Source organism: Bombus pascuorum, chromosome 9, assembly GCF_905332965.1.
Source record: "Bombus pascuorum chromosome 9, iyBomPasc1.1, whole genome shotgun sequence".
NCBI lineage: Eukaryota > Metazoa > Arthropoda > Insecta > Hymenoptera > Apidae > Bombus > Bombus pascuorum.
The window spans coordinates 2,193,061-2,212,912 of NC_083496.1; the positions used below are offsets into that span (position 1 = coordinate 2,193,061).

Genomic DNA, 19,852 nt, shown 5'->3' on the forward strand with positions numbered 1-19,852 from the left:
TCGAACGTAAAGGGAATCGACGTAATTCGAGTCTGGTTAGGTCGTAACATTCCTCGAGACGTTATAACGATGGTGGTCAAGACGAGAAACCAGATCTGTATAGGTCACGTATTGACTCGAGAAGGTTTTACGGCTTCGATTGATTGCCATAAAAGTGTGTCGGACGTAGCAGGCCGTGTATCGGTATACCCATTAAAAGGAAGACGCTCGATATCGGATATCGGTGTAACGCGGTAGCGGCCCATCAGCTTCTGTGCGAAAGCTTCTTCTGGTTTTGCGTTCTGTTCTCCTCAGACGCTGACATTTGAGAGGACAAAGCAAAAATCGCAAGAATTTTCTTTCAAGAGTTACTACTTTATCGAACGATTACCGATATTTTAAAGTAAATACGCGACGTACCTAGGCACATTGCGTTTCAGAAAGTCCGTTTTTCATATTCTACTACGAACTACTTCTCTAAACAATTAGCATTCCCTGTGCTAACTGAACTTCTCAGTAATGCGCAGACGAGAAAACTTTGCCTCTCTACATACAAGGTAGTTTGCAGTAGCATGAAATTGTAACGAACTCTACCCGCGTATATTCTCCGACCTCAAAAACAGTAGTCACACAATCTAATCATACTCCAAAGCGATTAAGATTAGCGATTAAAATTAGTGTAAGTATAGAGAAGAATATGCGAATGAAAAGGAGGAAAAGTCGTAGAGAGTGACATTGATTAGGATGATCGAAATTAGTTACAGTGTTATGAATTTAAAAAATCGCAGATTTGAATCCCTACAGCCCGAAAGAAGATTCCTCTCCTTCCGACGATATGCATTCAAACGAGTTACACTTTCTCCTACGCATTAGCACGAACACGCATAAGATCGTCTCTCGTTCGAGCTTACAGGTCATCGATAATCGAGAAATCTAAACGGCAAACGATGTAAGCGCCGAAATTAAAAGATTTAAATTATTTTCCAGAACAGAAATATTTTATTTTAGATTCTAAGATACTCGGAACGTAGAGTGAAATTTTAATCCATGTTAGAGATTTTTATTTCTGGAATATTACATCGTTTCTTACTTAAAATCTTTGATCGCGGATGGAGATAGAACGGGGTCGAAATGTAAGACGCAAAGATCGGGGTAAAAATGTGCGTCATTAAGGAAATCATCATAAAAGATATAACTTAGAAAAAAACGAAGCTGGTACCCCGCTGGGGGTAGCCGCTCACATGCTATATTATTTTTTTATTTATATTTTTTTTTCTTCACCAACAAGATATAACACTTTACCAAATGTCCGCAAGGACAAATTGTAAAATAACCAAAATAAAATAAAATAAAATAAAATAAAAAAAAAAAAAAATTAAGGAAATCTATAGGAAGCAGGTTACGACGAGAAAGTTCATTCGTCGTAACCTGCTTCCTATACGAATCGTGACGATAATCGCAATGGGAATCCTCCCCCGTCGAATACGTCTGTTTACAATTCCGTGGAACCGATGGACCATTCGCAGAATCAAATTGATATTGTAGCGTACGCGGCACGGCCTATTACTCCATTTCGATTAAATTAATCTACGATCGTCCTCGCGTAACGAACAAACGGCACACGATTCCGGGAAATTAGCTTATAATATTGTTTGACTGCCTACGCATTAACATCGGCACATTCTTTCCTTTGCCTGCTTTGTTCGACGCTTTTCTTCCATCTCGTCGACTTTTGGTTTGTTTCATCGAAAAGGGTGTAATTCTAGGCGTTTGAGGATCGATCGCATTTACATTTCATAGGCAAACTCGTACATTTTATATGACAATGTCACGTTCAGTTTGGAATTACGTTATGAAAGGTTTATCCATTTCCGCTTTATACATTTTTCTTAGTATAATGTTTAGTTTGATCGACTTTTTACGTTATTCATAAAATCATGTACTCTTGGTTTATTATTATTTTGTATATAGTTTTAATCTTTCGCTTCTGCGTGTCGAAAAGTTTCAAATAAGTCGAAATGTATTAATTCCATTTTATCTTTGAACACGAATGAAGTTATTGTTCTAAAATATTCCTGGCATTTATCAATGTCTCTCAATAATTTTCACTATATTCAGGCTGTGGTTGTGTTTAAAATTATCGATGTCAAATGAACAGGGACGGTATAAATTTTCGATGACGAAAGTCCAGTCGCACGGTTGCGCGACCGCGTGTCCGCGAAATGTAATTTCCATGCACCTCATCGGCGAACAGACGACGGCATTGATTATTCGATAAACAGTTGGATAACTGATTGGAATCAATCACTCGATAAATCCCGAGTATCGGGGACGAAAGGAAAATCGCCTCTGCGGCTTCCACGCTGTCCGACCGCTTGTCCAATAATAGCGATCATTGAAAATCAATGTTATTTGCCGTGCAACCTGATTATATCTACGCGCTGCAATGCGCAATAACAATTAGCCGGATCTATTTCAATTACAAGTTCTCTCTTTTGCCGCACGGTGCTTCAACGATTTCGTTTCGATTTCGATTTCGCTCAGATTCCGTTTCGATTTCGTTCCGCTTTCATGTCGCGGCTATTTTTGTTTTGGCGCCTGCGATTTTTCATTGAGCTCGAATTTTAAAAGCAAACACCGCCCGTAATTCCTATTTACCAATCCCCAGTTTTCGCGTTCCACTTTATCCCTTTCCATTCGTATCTCTCGCGTGACAATTTATCGAACTCGTTTGGTCGTGTTTAATGTTCTTGAAAAGCGTAATGCTGGTCGGCTCGGTCGAACTGGAAAATAGTATGCCTATGCGCGCACCGTTCGTAATTAAGTGTTGCAGTTGGTGCCCGCTGAAAGCTCCAAAGCTGCGTGTTGTCCCTTTATCGCCAATCGTCTCGGTTCACGTGGGATTTATACATCTTTCGATCAATTTAACGTGCAACTGTGTGTCGAACGAGCCATGCTCGAATCATCGCAGCACGCCGAGTTTGTTAATTTCATCGAGGCAGCGTAAAATGTTGCGGTCGTGCAAACGTATCCCGTTCCACGGCGCTGCTACGTCGATCGCAAATAGGAATTAATTTCGAACGCTGCTCGGTGAGCTTCTCGAGATGTACATCCAGATGCGGCGTTACACCGCCACGGATTCAAATCGACAGATGCATCCATGCTCGTCGTCGATCGCGCTCTCTGGATCAATTATCCTTAGTCGCTAGAGAGACTTGCAGAGACGGGTACGAGTTGCCTGCAATTAGTTTCGTTTATCCTGTACCGTAGAAATATCGAAAGAATAATTGTCGAACGTTAATGCTATTTAGTGCACGCGAGCAATCAGCCGAGTTCTCCGGTTTTCACAAATGCACGCGGGACAGGGCGTGGGCCAGAAATTACATCCCGGTGACTAATGCCTCCTGGACAGCTGCTTCCACTCGTTGAACTTCGAGGTAGGTAGGAGCCGCGTTATCGATTGGCATTCGTAATAAAAACGAGGCAACGAAACTTGGCTTCGTACGTCGCGTCAAATCCACCCTTTGCCTCATTATCCATCTTGGTTTTACTTTCACCTCTTCAACCGGACGTTTCTTACCTTCGAAAAGTTACTCTACAATTTCCATCGATCTAACGGCAGTCGATTCTCAAAGTTTCGAACTCTCGTATTTCGTAGGAACAGAAGGTTGAAAAGGTTTCGATTTACTGGAAATGCGCGTACGTTCCAACTAACGAACACTTGCAACGGGATCGCGATATTATCGATGTATCGTAGACAACGCAGACTATACTATCGTACAGTTAGCAACGCCAAGAAACAATGTAATTCCACAGGCGAAGTTCACGGTTGTCGTCGCGATGCTACTAATGACTCACCGACCCGGTTCGACCGGAACGTAACTCATGCATGCATAGCGTCTCCGTCTTTCGAGAGCACATCCGGAGGAATTCCTAATACCTTCGTCCATGCTGTACCACGCTCCCGTGTGCATGAATTGCGATTTGTCGGGCACGAGTTATGGCCGTCCGATATTGGATCGCGGCTAGAATTACTTGGAATCGAAACGGGACGTTTCATGGGTAGCCCATGGGACTGGCAAATAAATACGTTCAAGAAGATCGAGATTCTTTTACGATATTAATATTTACGCTTGGAAAAGCTGGAACCTTGGGGATCTGGGGAAAAACTCGATTGATGTTCGATGCTGACTTTTTCCTTTTTGCCGAGGAACCTATCGCTTCCATTTGTTTTTTCTGATTTCTCGAAGATAGGATAACTTTTGATATATACAGCGTCTACAAGAAGTATTTGCACATAATCTTGCTTTGCAAGCAAACATTTCTCTTTTTCCTTAGGTTCTGCGTTTCATAATGTCGAGGTTATTAGATGTATGCGAATACAAAGGAACGCGTGGATTGTAATTGTAAGGTAGATAATATATATTTTGAATACTAAAGTGTAAATACAAAGTTCGGAATATAATATGAGTTGATCCAGATCCGCACGCTAGTAGTGTTACCCTACGACTGAAAACTCTGAAGCCAACGTCGCCTATCAATTGTTTATGGTTTACCTTCGACCTAGTCTTTTGTGTATACGCTGTCGATGGTTTCACTGCTTGAGAAAACTAAAAGACCAGATTTTTTTTTTTGGTTTTACAATTTGTCCTGAAGGACATTTGGTAAAGTGTTATATCTTATTGGTGAGAAAAAAAAAAATAAAATAAATATAAATATAGCATGTGGGTGGCTACCCCCAGCGGGGTGCTAGCTTCGTTTTTTCTAAGTTATATCTTTTATGAGGTCTATTGGGTGTTTCCTTTTTAGTCTTCTTGCGATGTTTGTTGTGTTGCACGTTTCAGTTGCTATAAAAGACCAGATGTAGAGTTTTCTTAGAAAACTTAGTAGTGGAGACCATTTCGACGCATATGCGATATGTCATATAACTTACTTGGATCTAATGAATTACTTTGCAAATGGAACAATAAATACTATGGCGTATAAATGTTTTCTGTAGTCAGTGTTGGTCTGGATAACGACAGAGCGAAAGAAGGATTATACTTCAATCATGGTAAAACATGAAAGGTCAACAAGGACTTACCTTCTCGTCAAAGGATTCTCTAAAGGCGATGTGTTAAAAAAGAATTTAAAAAATACTAAAACACCTGGATTCTAGGAAGTCTATTAGAATGTAAAATTATTCTACTTATAGCACCAGAGAATAGTACGAAATCTCGTTCCATGGATGTTCCACCTGTTTCACACTCGCAGTTTAAAATCTTCTCCTATGAAAAATCACATCTGCAAGTATTTTCAACGAGAGCTTCTCGCGTCTTTAAAATTCTCCAAGGCTCGCCTACGTTTCCGTTAGATTCGAAAAGCACGAGAGGCAAGTAGGTCACGAATTTCCAATGAAGCTTCGCAACGCGGTGGCGCGTCGCCCAAGGTTGCTTTTAGGCTTCTTGTCATTTTGCGCCGTGGCTGGAGTTCGATGGCTTTACGAACCGTTTACACGGAAAGTAGGGTTCATCGATCGAGGAGAAACGCCACGGGAGTCGCTTACGTGACCTGAACTTTCGTTTCGCCCCCCTGTGTCGGACAAAGAGGCCTGTCCCTTTTCTCATATTCATGGTAAACATACCGTACAGGCTGGTTCGTTAAATCAAGCCTAGCGTGGCTAATTCGCTTTAACGCAATTTCACCTGGTTTTATTTTTTCAACGTGCCACGCGACCAACCCCTAGCCTATTCAGGGATGCGCTTGCTTCTTCATACGGCGACACCCTTGCTTGCACAAATGGGATGTACAAAATTGCAGTCGACTAGAGGCAACGAATTTCACTCGCGTCCGTCCACGGGGTTGTGACAACGTAACCGGACTTTCCATTCGGTCAATTTGCCCCTTTCGTTGCGTGTTAAAGCGTTCAGTGCCGAATCGCGACTGAAAATGGGACGGGGTTTGGGTTCTGCTAGAATCGACATCGATAAAGGGAGAATGTCATAGAATGACACGTTGAAAGCGCATTGTGCGTATACGTCGACCTTGCGACCGTAGGGTTAATATTAATATAACAATGGGAGCGTTCTCGCGGAAAAAAGCTTGCTCTTAGTAAATACCACAGGTTCGTAGCGGGGTCCGGCGAAACTCGGAACGCGCTTTTAATGTCGAGCATTTAGTATGTGTTCCGGTGATGTAAGGCCTTCCTGTATTACGTCTTCTGTCTAGAAGCTCTAGCCTCAGTATGGGTGATCTCTCAGTGTTATTTCGCAACGTTGAATTCATTGCTGTTGCAGGTATTCGCGTTTTCGACAAACGTTATTACGGGCACTGTCGAGCATAAATATTCATAACTCTGTTTTATCGGTATAAGCGAAAAAATCTAACGTCGTTAAATTCTGTATGTTGAAAGAACCGGTAATTTTACGTTTTCGTGCGGACAATTTGAAAATAGAATTTTATACGACGGGATTCCGTGTATAAGGCGGACGCACACAGCGACAGGAGAATGGGAAAAGTTGCGGACTTTTTCTCGGGGGTGCGAAGGTCATGATAAAGCGAAAGAATCGGTTGGCTACTTTCCCTTTCTCTCCCACAGGCGAAACGCAGCCGAAGGATCGATAGAGGAACGCCTTCGCGGCGTGAACGACCGCGCCGACGATGATATTCTTCGCTCCTAATAGTCGTTCCATTATAACGCCGAATACTTTTCGCGACTTACCGGCCAGAGGAGAGGAAAAGAGGTTCGTGTTTTTTATGCGTGGCGCATCCGGCGAGTTTCTGCGTCTCGCGTACAAAAGGACATCGTATAACGGAAATTTATAAGTGGAAGCGAGCGCTGGCGCACACACGGCCACGAATCGCGCTACTAAATCACGACGCCAAGTTTTTTCTTCTCTGGCAACAGAAATTATATCTAAAAGGGAAGGCTACGCTCGGTCTATCGCGGGGAAAAAAGCCGGGCTCTTCCGAGTTCCTTGTTTTGCATAATCGCGAAACTCGTATGCGCTTCTTGGTCGCGGTACCTCTTTTATATTTTTCTCTCCGCTTCAACAACCGTCCGTTCGGTAAACTTCGTTAGCCTTTCAACGAAGGCGCATTAAGAATCTCTCTCTTTCTCTCTCTTTGCTTCTCTTGGCTGGTAATTTTTAAAATCGCTGCAGCACGGCAAAGTGCATTTAACGAACTTCACCCTCGTGGCTGCCGTCCGAGCAGAAAGGAAACGTTTTCAACGAGTTTATCAGGCGACAGTCTCGCGTTCGTGGGTCGCAGCGGTGAATTAATGTTTCGAATTTACCGTTTGATCGTTGCATGTTCACCGTGTAATCGCTCAGCGAATAACGACCGCTTAGGGTGACTGTTCACTGGCCCGATCGTTTTTTTCTTCCCTTCACGGACCTGCGAGTTACACAGCTTCGCTGTGTGTCTGTTGATTTCTCGCGATACATCGCTGTTAACAACTTCGCTTATCTTCGTTGATTTTCTATGAGCTTTATCAAAGTCGATCTCGTTCGGCGAGTTTTCGTCGCTGAAGGAAACAGCGGCTAGGCGAAACTGAAAAGCACCACGGCGAAAATGAAACGCGGAAGTCGTAAAGGGCACGGAGAGGGTGGGTGACGAAAGAGGTCGGGAAAGAATCTCGTAAAATACGGATATAAAAGCAACGGGTACGGGCAGGCAGGCTCCTAGCAAGTTTCTCCATTAAGGGGTAAAATTCGAGAGGCGGGTGTTTCTCGTTCGACAACGGTCACATCTTCACCCTTACACCACCCCCTCGAGCGACCATGATAAATGGAACGCCGTGAAGTCGAGGCATTAAACACATCGCTACGAGAATTTCTTTTTCCGTGTTTTAATTGCTTTACCATCGAGGGTACTTCGAATTGGAAAATTTTGTTGGAATCTTTTCCCCCGATATTTTATAGTTCAATTGGAAAAATTCCACCTGAATACTTCATGGTTAAAATTCCATCAAATTTTTAGCATTTTTTCCAGGTTTTTTTTACGTTGTGTTTCATATATTATTCTGTTGCAAAAATATACGTCTTTGTAGATTTTCGGGAAACGAAGCTTTTCGCGAATCACATTTTCATCGCGGTTCGTATTCTCGTTATTATCCGTCTCTGTCTGTCTTCGTATCGTTTCTCCATCCTCCTACAACTTAGATGATACGTGCGATTTAACGAGAAAGGGGTTGTTCGCGATCGAAACGGTACGCGCATGCGCTCTCGGCTTCTTCAGAGGGCGGTAGCCGACAATGTTCGTAGAATCGCAAGGTCGGTAACGCAGGAGGGATGGTTTTCCTCCCGAAAGGGTAGTTTTCTCGAATTCCGGTTACCGACTTTGGGTGCCGATGTTATCAGCCGGTTCCTCCATGGAGAATTGCTACTTCGTAGCAGAATACATTCGATTTTCTCGCGTTTCTGCCTAAAATCTTAACCACCAGTCGATACCGAAAGCGACTGGAAATATTTTGCAGGTTTCTGCTGCGTTTTGTTATCTTTTACTTACCCTACGCCAATATTCTAAAAAGTTTCGTTATCTATCTAAGATCATCGATTCGTATCGTCTGCTGTAAACTTTGCAATTATCGAAATACTCTTTTTACAATTAAGCTTTAACGTTACCAAAGATGTTCGCTTTTTTCAAAATTTTAAATGCTTTACGTTTTCTTATTATTGTTTGCAATAAATTTTGGAAATTTTCGTACTGCCGTTTCAATTTTTGTTCCTCGATCGAACAAATCGTAAAAGTGAATTTCAAGTTGACTTTTTTCAAAAGTCAGAGGGAAGTTACAGTTCAAAGAATTAGTTAGTTATTTGCAACAAATTGTGGAAATTTTCGTACTGCCCTTTCAAATTTTGTTTCTCTATCGAACAAATCGTACAGGTGAATTTCAAGTTGACTCTTTTCAAAAGTCAGAGGGAAGTCACAGTTCAAAGAATTAGTTATTTGCAACAAATTTTGGAAATTTTCGTACTGCCCTCTCAAATTTTGTTCCTCGTTCGAACAAATCGTAAAGGTGAATTTCAAGTTGACTCTTTTCAAAAGTCAGAGCGAAGTTACAGTTCAAAGAATTAGTTGGCTATTTGCAACAAATTTTGGAAATTTTCGTACTGCCCTTTCAAATTTTGTTCCTCGATCGAACAAATCGTAAAGGTGAATTTCAAGTTGGCTCTTTTCAAAAGTCAGAGGGAAGTCACAGTTCAAAGAATTAGTTATTTGCAACAAATTTTGGAAATTTTCGGACTGCCGTTTCAATTTTTGTTCCTCGGTTGAACAAATCGTAAAGGTGAATTTCAAGTTGACTTTTTTCAAAAGTCAGAGGGAAGTTACAGTTCAAGGAATTAGTTATTTGCAACAAATTTTGGAAATTTTCGTACTGCCCTTTCAAATTTTGTTCCTCGATCGAACAAATCGTAAAGGTGAATTTCAAGTTGACTTTTTTCAAAAGTCAGAGGGAAGTTACAGTTCAAAGAATTAGTTATTTGCAACAAATTTTGGAAATTTTCGTACTGCCCTTTCAAATTTTTTTTCTCGATCGAACAAATCGTAAAGGTGAATTTCAAGTTGACTTTTTTCAAAAGTCAGAGGGAAGTTACAGTTCAAAGAATTAGTTATTTGCAACAAATTTTGGAAATTTTCGTACTGCCCTTTCAAATTTTTTTTCTCGATCGAACAAATCGTAAAGGTGAATTTCAAGTTGACTTTTTTCAAAAGTCAGAGGGAAGTTACAGTTCAAAGAATTAGTTATTTGCAACAAATTTTGGAAATTTTCGTACTGCCCTTTCAAATTTTGTTCCTCGGTTGAACAAATCGTAAAGGTGAATTTCAAGTCGGCTCTTTTCAAAAGTCAGAGGGAAGTCAATTCAAAGAAACGTTGGATTTTGACAACGTCGTTTTAGTCTATCGAAGGTATCGAGCAAGAATCCATAAGACCCGGAAAAAGACGACGATTTATGGTTGCTCGAGATTGGATCGATTCACTGACAGTCTCAATATTGTCGCTTTTGTGCGACGCTGTGTCATCTTCATTGTTTCGAAAAAAAACCAATCTCGCGATAATTCCGGAATTCGCGTCAGGCAATAACTTCAGTTATCGGCGATAAATCATCAATTGGATGAACCGCTTTTCCGTTCCCTGAAACAGATACCATCACGACAAATATTTCATTCTTGAATTTCATCTGTTTAAGCAAAAAGGGGCTGGTCTCATTAGTGCGCCAGCGATATGCCTGCCAATTTATCAAACCTTTTTTCGCTTCACAGTTTTAAATTTCAGATGTTTATCTTTTTTGTCCGCTCTAAAAACTATCCTTGTTTTTCTTTCTTTTCTTCTCTGTAATAAACAAAAATATATCGCAGTTTTGTTTTCACAGCTGTCACAACGCGTGCGACGTTTTATCTTTTTGGGCGCAAATCCGTATTACGCATTTGTCATTTTTGTTAGCAAAATCTCTCGCGATTCTTTGTATTTTCATTTTCCTACGATTTTTTTCTAATTGTAATTTACATGGAGTTCGCGCTATCGCAGAGATCGTCGAGACAACGAGGTTGCAAAGTTTTTGAAAACTTAATAGAGAAAATAATTAAAATTAATCAATGGGAACGTTGATAGTGACGGAGATCAGTTTACGAAATCGAAAAGAAAAAATGATTTAATGTTTATTTGAAAACGATCTCGAGAAAGAGAAAAAGTAATTCAGCGATGGAGAAATAAAAAGGAAAAAGATCGCGATTATGGAAGTTAAAAGTTTGTCGCGGTATAGCAAGTAGATAATTCATGGCGCAAAGTCAGCAGTGCACGTATGAATACATCTCGGAACTTGCGAGCGTCCGTTTAAATTTATACCCAGGAAAATTAGTTTTGTTGAATCTAGCAAGCTAGCAATCATGGCTTGTAAAAGCAACGTTTATTTGCTCTAATTGCTTATGTAATTACGTCGTGGAGAAAGCGCTTTTAATCGGAACACTTCGCGACCGCGGCAAATTACATCGGTAATTAGACAGTCATTCGTAAATCGCTCGTTCGCTAAATGCATTTTCTTTCCTTTTTTTTTTTTTTTACTAAATCTATTTTTTATTAATCAAAAACAAAAAAAGGAAAAATAAAAATGGAAAGAAAAACGAAACCTTGATCGTCCTTTGATTGACGCAAGTGTCATTGAAGCAATGTACGTTAATTATTCGTAACATTACGTTGCTGGATTTTCACGAAACCAATATACATAATTGCGTAACTTGTACGACCCAGATGACGGAAGCAACAATTTTATATCTGAATCTACTGAAAATTTTAACGTAATCCTAAAAGTGTATTACGACAAAGTAACGTAGTTTGGATCGAAATTTTTGTATTTTATAAACCCTTGATCGTATTAAAACGTTAAATATCCAGCTTTCCCTTTTTCGATTTCGCGCGTGGAGCTTCTGCCCTGTAATTCGTTTGGCTCGAACATTTAATTGAAAAAAGATATTATTTGATCTTCTACCAAATTATGTTATTCTCTATGGTATGACCCGCATCCGGAAGCCGCACTCATCGATTCTATATAAATTGGAAAGCGTAAAACAACGATTACCGTTATTTATGGCATATTCTCACGATAAACGAACTTAAGCGAGTCGTCGGTTCCTCGAGATTTAAACGTTAATCACGTAACTCTAATGTAATTGAGAAATTTGTAAAATGTGCTGTCGATCATTTTGATTGTTGAGCAGTTCGTACAAAGCAACGTTCCAATCGATCGTTCGTTGACACGCTAGAATTTACACTGTCGTCGAGTGTCTGCTTTTCTTTTGGATCTGTCGGTGACTCAATGGATGTACTGGTTTGTAGTTCTGTTACTAAAGGATCTGGGTTGGACGGACAAACTAGCGAGAATATCTGAGATAACGTTGCGAGCAAATGTCGCCGCCTGCCGATTCACCCAAAAGCCTCGGAGACTTTACAGTACCGTACTCGCAACGAGTACACGGCTACACGTGGAGCGAGTGGCTCGGAACGAGCGTGGAAAACCATTACAACCGCGTCTGTATTTTCACAATTTTCCCAGTAATGGCCATTCAGGAGAAGCGCGGCTTTTTAAAACCACGATTGCCGTGTTTGAATTAAAAATACGCAATAAAAGAAATGCACTCGGCCGCGTTCCGCGACATTCACCCCCTTTTACCACAGCATCGTCCTTTTCCATTTTTCGGCGCGGTTAATTAACGGACGATGCCTGGAATTTTCCATTGTCATACTCCTTTTCCTCCTTTCATTGATCGTTTTGGAATCGTTGCTCGATATAATCCATATACCTGTACCTAATAGAGTTATCCTATCTTTTGGAATTTTTTAATTTTTACGTCCTACCTGTAATTACGTTCCTTCTAAAAGCGAAAGAGATTTTCAATGAATTTTTACAATATTCCCATGTTTGTTATTTTCTTCGGAATAATTCGAGATTTAAAGGGATGCATATCGTAGTCGTGTGAGTCAAGATTTTGAGAAGTTCGTCACGTACTTCAACCCTTGAAAACATCGTCTCTTAGTTTCATGATTAATTATTTAATAGCTGTATATCCTGCCACGATACGTTTTCCGGATATTTTATGTCGGATAGTTTATAACAATAAATCGAGAATGGTATTTTCCGAACGATAACAGCGAACTGACTTACGTTATTACAACCTGTGCTCCACCATTTCGTCATTTTAGTATATTGCTTACGTTTTCAACGCTGTCTCTATATTACGTTCGTTCCTATTTCGTCCTACCTGATAAACATATCACGCAGGGACACTTTAGTACTTTCGATCGATTCATTTCGTAGATTTTCGTGCAACGCGAGACAATGGTACGGACGATATCAGCCCGTATGTCCGCGGCAACAGCTCTTTGTACAGCTGTCCCAAAACGGGAACAAAGCAGCCTCGCTAAACCGTCGGATAACAGTTCCACAAACTCATGCAAAAAAAAAAAAAAAAAAAAAAGAACTTAGTTACCAGAAAAGGAGTACGTACAAAGCGCGCGCAAACCCTCTACGATTTTCCAACTATCCCTTCTTTTGTACTAATTGAAACGTATCATGCGACGCACAATGGTTATCGCGTCGTTCTTATTCAAACTGCTATCGCAACGAATAAAAGAGCCGCGGTACAGGGCCCGAATGTTCGTTTGAACAAATTTTTTTCAAACGAACGACTACCTGAATTACCAACCACGCTCTTCGCGTACGAACGTCGCGCGCACGAAATTCGACATTTTCATTTCTCTGCTCTCACAAAGATAGTTTCTTTGCTTTTTTGACCAGAAATAATTAGTGCCGGGTGCTCGACCCTCTGTTATAAGGGTGATATTTTTGGTCTCTCTCCAAAAGTCCCGACGGTGTAAGAGCATCATCAGCGTGGTCTGGTTGTTCTCTCGGGCCAGGTAATAGCGAGTCGAAACGAGGGATTCCGCGTAAAGAATTTTTTCCCTCTGCCACCCCGTTACCCTCCTTTTACGTTTTTTCTGTCTCTCATCGTTTTTGGTTTAGTTGGTGCGAAACGGTCGAATGAAATTAAGGAAGAAAAAAGGGAAGAAGGGAACCGGTAGAGAAGAGGGGGCGGCATGGAGAAATAGAAAATGGGAGAAGTTGGGAAAGGGCAAGGGAAGAAACACGATTGTGATCACAGAGGAGGGAAACCTTTGGCGCGAGAAACAGGTCGGCCGCGTTCTTTTGAAACGTCGACATTTTCGATTCCCCCGGCGATTCTCGCGGCTAGGACATCCCAAGAAGATAAGGAATTCCGGAAAAATCGCGGGTCCCGTCTGAATATGGACGTTGACGCGTCCCTGGGGATAATCCTGTTGTGCTTCTTCCTCGAGCAACCTCGCTTCTTCGCTTCTTTTTACGCGTTTCCAAACACTGAATACAGATTCGACGTTTGCAACGACGTAAGAGTTCGATGTAACCTCCGATGGACGCGTAAATATCGTTTTGTCTCGGGTTCTTTTGCCTCTATTCTTTGTCCTCGTTTGTTATTCAACGCGGGAAATGGGATTACAGTTGGAAGAGCGGGGAACCGAGAGAAGGAGTTTGTAGGGTGGAAAATATTAGCGTCCGAAAGCGGTGACTGGACTACTGGGAATTACGTGCAAAACGGACTGAAACTTGGTGACGCACTTTCGAAACTCCGTCCATTTACGACGTCCAGCTGGCGACGTGTTATTGCTTACAGCCCGTCATTAAATCACTGCTAACTTTATTACTTCGAAATTATTAAGTTTGCATTTGATTCGGAGCTGGTCGCAACCGCTTTCTGTTCTGGCTTCTATAGTTCCGCGCAGTTTCCAGTAAACTGAGATCGAGTCGTCAATGGGGCGACTAGCTTTTTCAACTAGTAAAGAACTATTTGTCTTTCGGCTTAGAATGGCCTTCTGGTTTATTTGTCATGTGGCGGCACTCGACAACAAATACCGCCACTAGACATTATCTAGCACCGGACGACCATAGCGCAGTGATTAGCGCCTTTGGTTAAGCGTCCTGTTTTGCGCCCAAGTTTCAGGACAAAAAATACAACACAAACAAGAATACACAAAAGCTCCACTCCCCAGCGGCTTAAATCCAAAAACAAGAATAAAAAATAAAAAAAGAAAACAAAAAACTGTAAAAACCACGACACATAATATAGCATCACTACGTCGTACCGTCGCGTATCGGTACCTTTGCCTAACCCACCTTATGCTAATTCATAGTTTAAATGAATTACAATCAATGTATAAAAAAACTATCTTGGCTAAATAAACACAAAAAAAGCGCCTTTGGTTACGAACGTTCAGGACTCAGGTTCGAATCCCGGTGCCCGTAGTCCGATATGTTTCTTCCACGACACGATAATTAGGAAGTAAATACAATAGACCCCCAACAGCGACATCTACAGTCAACTACAACAACAACCAAACGGGCCTCATCCGCCACAGTTATATTTACTTCTTATCACCACCTGACATGCTAATATTTTACTTGATCCTTCTTTTTCGAATTACATCTCTGGTGTGGTAGGTCGTACAAGTAGAACAACTCTGTTATTTTTCTGACACGCGCTCAAGCCATTCCTTTCTACGACTTCACGAGGATCCATTGTATTTACTAATTGCTCCAAATCATGCGGAAACAAACCATTCCTAAAAAAGGTTCTCTACATTGCGATTTCTATCCGACGCCCATAACCCAAACACGCTTCGAAGAATATTCTGATATTCGGAAGATGGAACAAATGGAAACGCGCGAGAAGATAGAGAAGAAGGTGTAGCCATCGGGACACGCGACCGTTGTATTTACTCAAACTTACCTGTAACGTGCGAGAAAGAAGCAGTCTGCCCGGGGCGTTTAGACGGAAGCTGTTCGCTTTATTTAAATTCCACACCGCAGTGTTCCGCGGTGCAGAAAGTCGAGAGAATGGATACGAGGAAGCTATCGGTGGTGGAAAAAAATTTCACCCGCTCGTTGGCCAGCTCCTACACAATCCTCTTTCACACAACGAAGCAAGGAAAGGTCACGACTGAAAGGAATTACCATATTCGGTTTCTTCTTTTGCTTCTTCTCTTGGAAAACGCGAATCTGAATTACACAGGCCAGACGTTACCACCGTCGTTTTCGATGCATTGATCATAGCACGCGTTCCAAAGATATTTTCAGCGAAAAAAGGGAAAAGGGGTGATTTTTCCTTTCTTTTCGATTTTTCGCTTTCGTTACGACCGCTCGTAATGGAGGTCGTAAAACTGGAATCGCGAAAGGCCTTTTTTAATGTTCCTTGAAACTCGATTTTTTTCTACTGCAGCTTTTACAGCGAGTTTTTCAGCCTGAAACCGGAGCAAGTCGTGCGTTTTGTGATTTCTACGTGGTTTTCGCTTTATTGCAGGTAAAAATAGTATAATTACAGAGCAGTGGTTTCCAGAAGAACGGCCTTATAACGTGCTATTTTTAAGATCACTGGGCTGTGGATCAGAAGCCACGACGATGCTGGGGAATAAGATTTGAAAATAAAGACACAATTTGTCGAGGGCTATGTGGTTGTAAGGTAATAAATTTAACGGCACGACACGTGGATACGATCTAGAGAAGGCTTCGGTGTCGCAGAGCACTGCGTTTAGCAAGAATTAGATGTGGTTCTGAACAGGATTAAGATGATAGTACGAGATTCGGTTGAAATCAGAGTGGAATGTCTTGATATCGCGTAGATCGAGATCTTGGGATATGATTCGTAGCGACACGGTGGCCTGCAGATGCGATGTTATCAAGTCGACAACCTAGTAGGACTCTGGCATCGTAAACATTGACTGGAATGTCTCCATCTCCGACCAAGTCGCATCTCGTGACTCTAACCTCGATGTTATTGGTCACCGAGGTTCCATATAGTCCATTACTTCAAAATTATTACCCTAATCTTAAGTGAATCTTCAACTGAAAATGTTTCGCCTCGCATTTCATTTGAAAATTACTTTATACGTGCTATTACTAATAACTATATTTATTTATCTGACAATTAAAAAGGAATCAAAAGTGGAAATCATTCGTATTCCCAAAAATGCAATTTGTAAACGTATTTTGTGAAAAATTACAAGTCTATGATCGGTTTGGTCACTCTATCTTGATCTTAGTTATTGATATTCCACGATTCTGCTCGTGGTGATTTTTAATTATGCGACGCGTGTCGATCAATTAGTTAAGTGGAACACGGAGCGAACGAAGGTTCGATTGTGCGTTCTCCATCGAGATCAATTACACTTTGTATTTAGGACGCTGGATTCATAAGAGAGAAATCCAGTGCATCGATCCGTAATGCAAGTAGAAATTCGCATTTACCAACAGAGCGAATGATGCTCCATTTTATCGCGGATAAAATGTTCGCTACATCTGGTGGCGATTTTTCTGCCAGACTAGAGGAACAAGACATCACCACGTTGTCCTATAGAAATTGTATCGTACACGTTCGCCCGCCGTTTCAATACTACCAAACGTTTTATTTCCTCGTCGCGAATAATTATCGGTCTATCGTCCGGACGCCTACCTTGATAATTTGATAATTGATAATCATTATTAATGAATTTTATTTTCTATTAAACGAGTATTACGCATTGGAATTCATCTTGGAATTTTGGTAAATACAAACGAGTTAGAAGAAAACGTTCCAAAGTTACGAATTGGTTATCTCGACTATTCGAGTATTAACATTCGCGGCACGTATTCGTCAATCGGCAAATAGAAACGGAGAATTGATAATTGCGCGTTGGTAATTTTCTTTGGAATTTTTCAGCGATTCAGACTTTTAATTTTAATATTAAGATTACCTTTCGAATGGAAATAAATGAATCGAGGTAAACGCGTTTTCGCGACAAATAACGATTTTCAGAGCCCTCGCTTTGAGTCAGCACTACACGTGAATACTTCGTTTACCTTGCACTTCCGTCCGTCTCGCTGCATCAATACTTTTCATCGGAAAGGAAACTTCGCCTGGTCACGCAGAACGGTGCACGAGATGATACAATTTGCCTCCGCCGGGTCGATACTTTGGAGAAGGACCGAGAGATTCTTACGGTATAACGAAACATCGTTGGAATCGAGAGTTAGTCGTACTGTTTGCAACGGGGTTCGTCGTCAAGCTCACGTTCGAGGCGTATAAGACGCGGCTCGATGACTGCCATCGAGTTTCGACGTTAGTTTTAAAGGGTTCGATTCGAACTGGTTGCCGGTGGCCTCTGCTGGAACCAGCTTTTCAATTTCCGTTCTCTTTATGCGCGTCGAACTCTGGAATCTTCGCCATCCATCATGCCAACGACATTGTTGCGGCGTCTTAAGGATTCCTCGAGTTCTACGAAAATGCAGAGCGTTCCACCAGCTGCGGACGGTGTTTTTAATATCCGTTTCTTCGTGTATCGTTTTGCAAAATCCTTGCAACGCTGGGCTTCCTTGCACGTTGTCGGCGATTTATCTCTTGCACCTTTCTGCCATGAAATGATATTTTTTAAATTCTAGAAAGTAACAGGATTATATTGAATTTAATAGGAAAAACGGACAAAGGAAATACACGAATTCCTTCAATTTGATAGAATTCGCTTTAACGATTCTACGTATATTCTAGTAGACAGTAAGATTCTGCTGTACGTAAACTTTCCAAGTTTCATAGAATAACTGCGAGTACCTTCAAGGATCGTGAAACATTGCGTCGTTAGTCATAAATGGCTCGAAACACATATCCCTCTTTACTGCGACATCGTCGAAAGGATATTTCACCCGCGGCATGTCGTGCATACATCGTGATATCTTTGCAATCTTCCACGTACAGCATTGTTGCAGAATTACGTAACTGTGCAATATCGTAGAGGGGCTGTGCAAGAGCTGGCAATATATAGAATATCCAGATTTCTCGTACAAGCTCAAAATCAACCCAAAGAATCAACCTTGTTGCACCTTGTGCCAGTCTATTCGTGAACAGCTATCAAGGTGTAATTTCAAATTTGCAGCGAGTAAATTTGTCTATAGCGAAGTCCATTAAAAACTTGCTCGAACTTCAGACAAAGACTAATAGGATGCATCCCGGGTCAGGAACAATAAACTTAATTATTTCGACATCAAAGCTGCCATTTCTAGGCGTTCGTCATTGAGCCGTATCTTGTCCAGTTATATTTCCGTGCCTTTCCTGTCTCCTTTCGTTCTTCTTCCTCGGCCGAGCCGGCAGATCTTCGTCTTCTCGGACCTTTCTCTTAGCCTGTTCGCCGTCTAGACTCGTTTCCTTCCTCGTGTTTCCTTGTAAAACGAACGGACTCCTCGATATCGACAATCGTCTGCGATACGAAACTAATGGCGCCAAGAGATTCGTTATTCGTCTCGCTGCCTCCGAGTCTTTACAACCTTTTCGATCGGCCGGCTAAGGGAGAACACCGGTTTCGATATTTTCTTTGAATCGTCTTCCACGTTTCTTCCAATCGCCTTTCTGTTTCCGTTTAACGCGTTTGTCCCTACACCTCCTGTAATTTCGCGCGTTTCCTCCGTCCCTTCCAGCCAATTCCTCGCCTCGATTCCAATGCATTTCCTTTCCGTCTTCCTGCTCTTGTCCACGACAATATATTATTCCGAGTTTTTCAATAGTTCTTGGATTTTGGATCGGAGATACGGGCGTTTGTGTAAATCGATCTTTGATAATTGGAATGAAATATTTATCGTTCAAATTATTCATCATTGTCTCGTGCTATTATAGATCGTTTCGAACATTAATTTTTCAATTCTTCGTGTATTATTCAACATCGTATTGCCTGTTCGGTGAACTATCTTGCGAATATACTGTACGTGGGCAATGTATCTCTGACTTTGTTATTCGATCGTCGGTTTGCCAGAAGAGAGACCTATCTCTACCTGAAGTATCTGCGAAGATTATCCGTTTCAAATTGCTTTCCTAGGGAAAATTTCCTAGTTTCATCGTTCCTCTGTCAAACCGACGATATCCAATTACTACATCTTAAACAATAAAATTCGCCATCGTTCGGGAATCCATTATTCGAACGAGCAGACGTCTTCGAATCTTCGATTGATCGGAACGATCGACGTTTCCATTGGGGGTATCGTACGAGGGTAAAAGGAGCGCGAAGCGTTTTGCAGGCCGCGATATTGCCCGTTTCTCAGCAGCAACGATCGATGCTCCGCCGGTGTAGTCTTGATTCGCGAGCAGGAGTTCCCATCCGCAATTCCTGCCGGTGGCCAGCTTCTAAAAACCGAGGCCACCTGCCGGACAGACTAATTTATCTCCCGTGCGAGCTTTAAAGCCTTTCCGTCGTTAATCTTGCCGCCGACGACTGCCTAGGATCCACCACTCGGTTTTTCCCTCGTTTACCCTTCCTCGGTATCTTTCTCTTTCTTCGTCTTCCTGT

The 19,852-nt window shown here is 41.6% G+C and overlaps 1 protein-coding gene across 10 annotated transcripts in view; it reads left to right on the top strand.

The window, feature by feature from the left end:
* The window catches only part of LOC132910266 (dystrophin, isoforms A/C/F/G/H), a 455,671-nt gene that overhangs the window by 144,689 nt on the left and 291,130 nt on the right, over window positions 1–19,852 (top strand). The gene's annotated exons all lie outside the window — the stretch shown is intronic.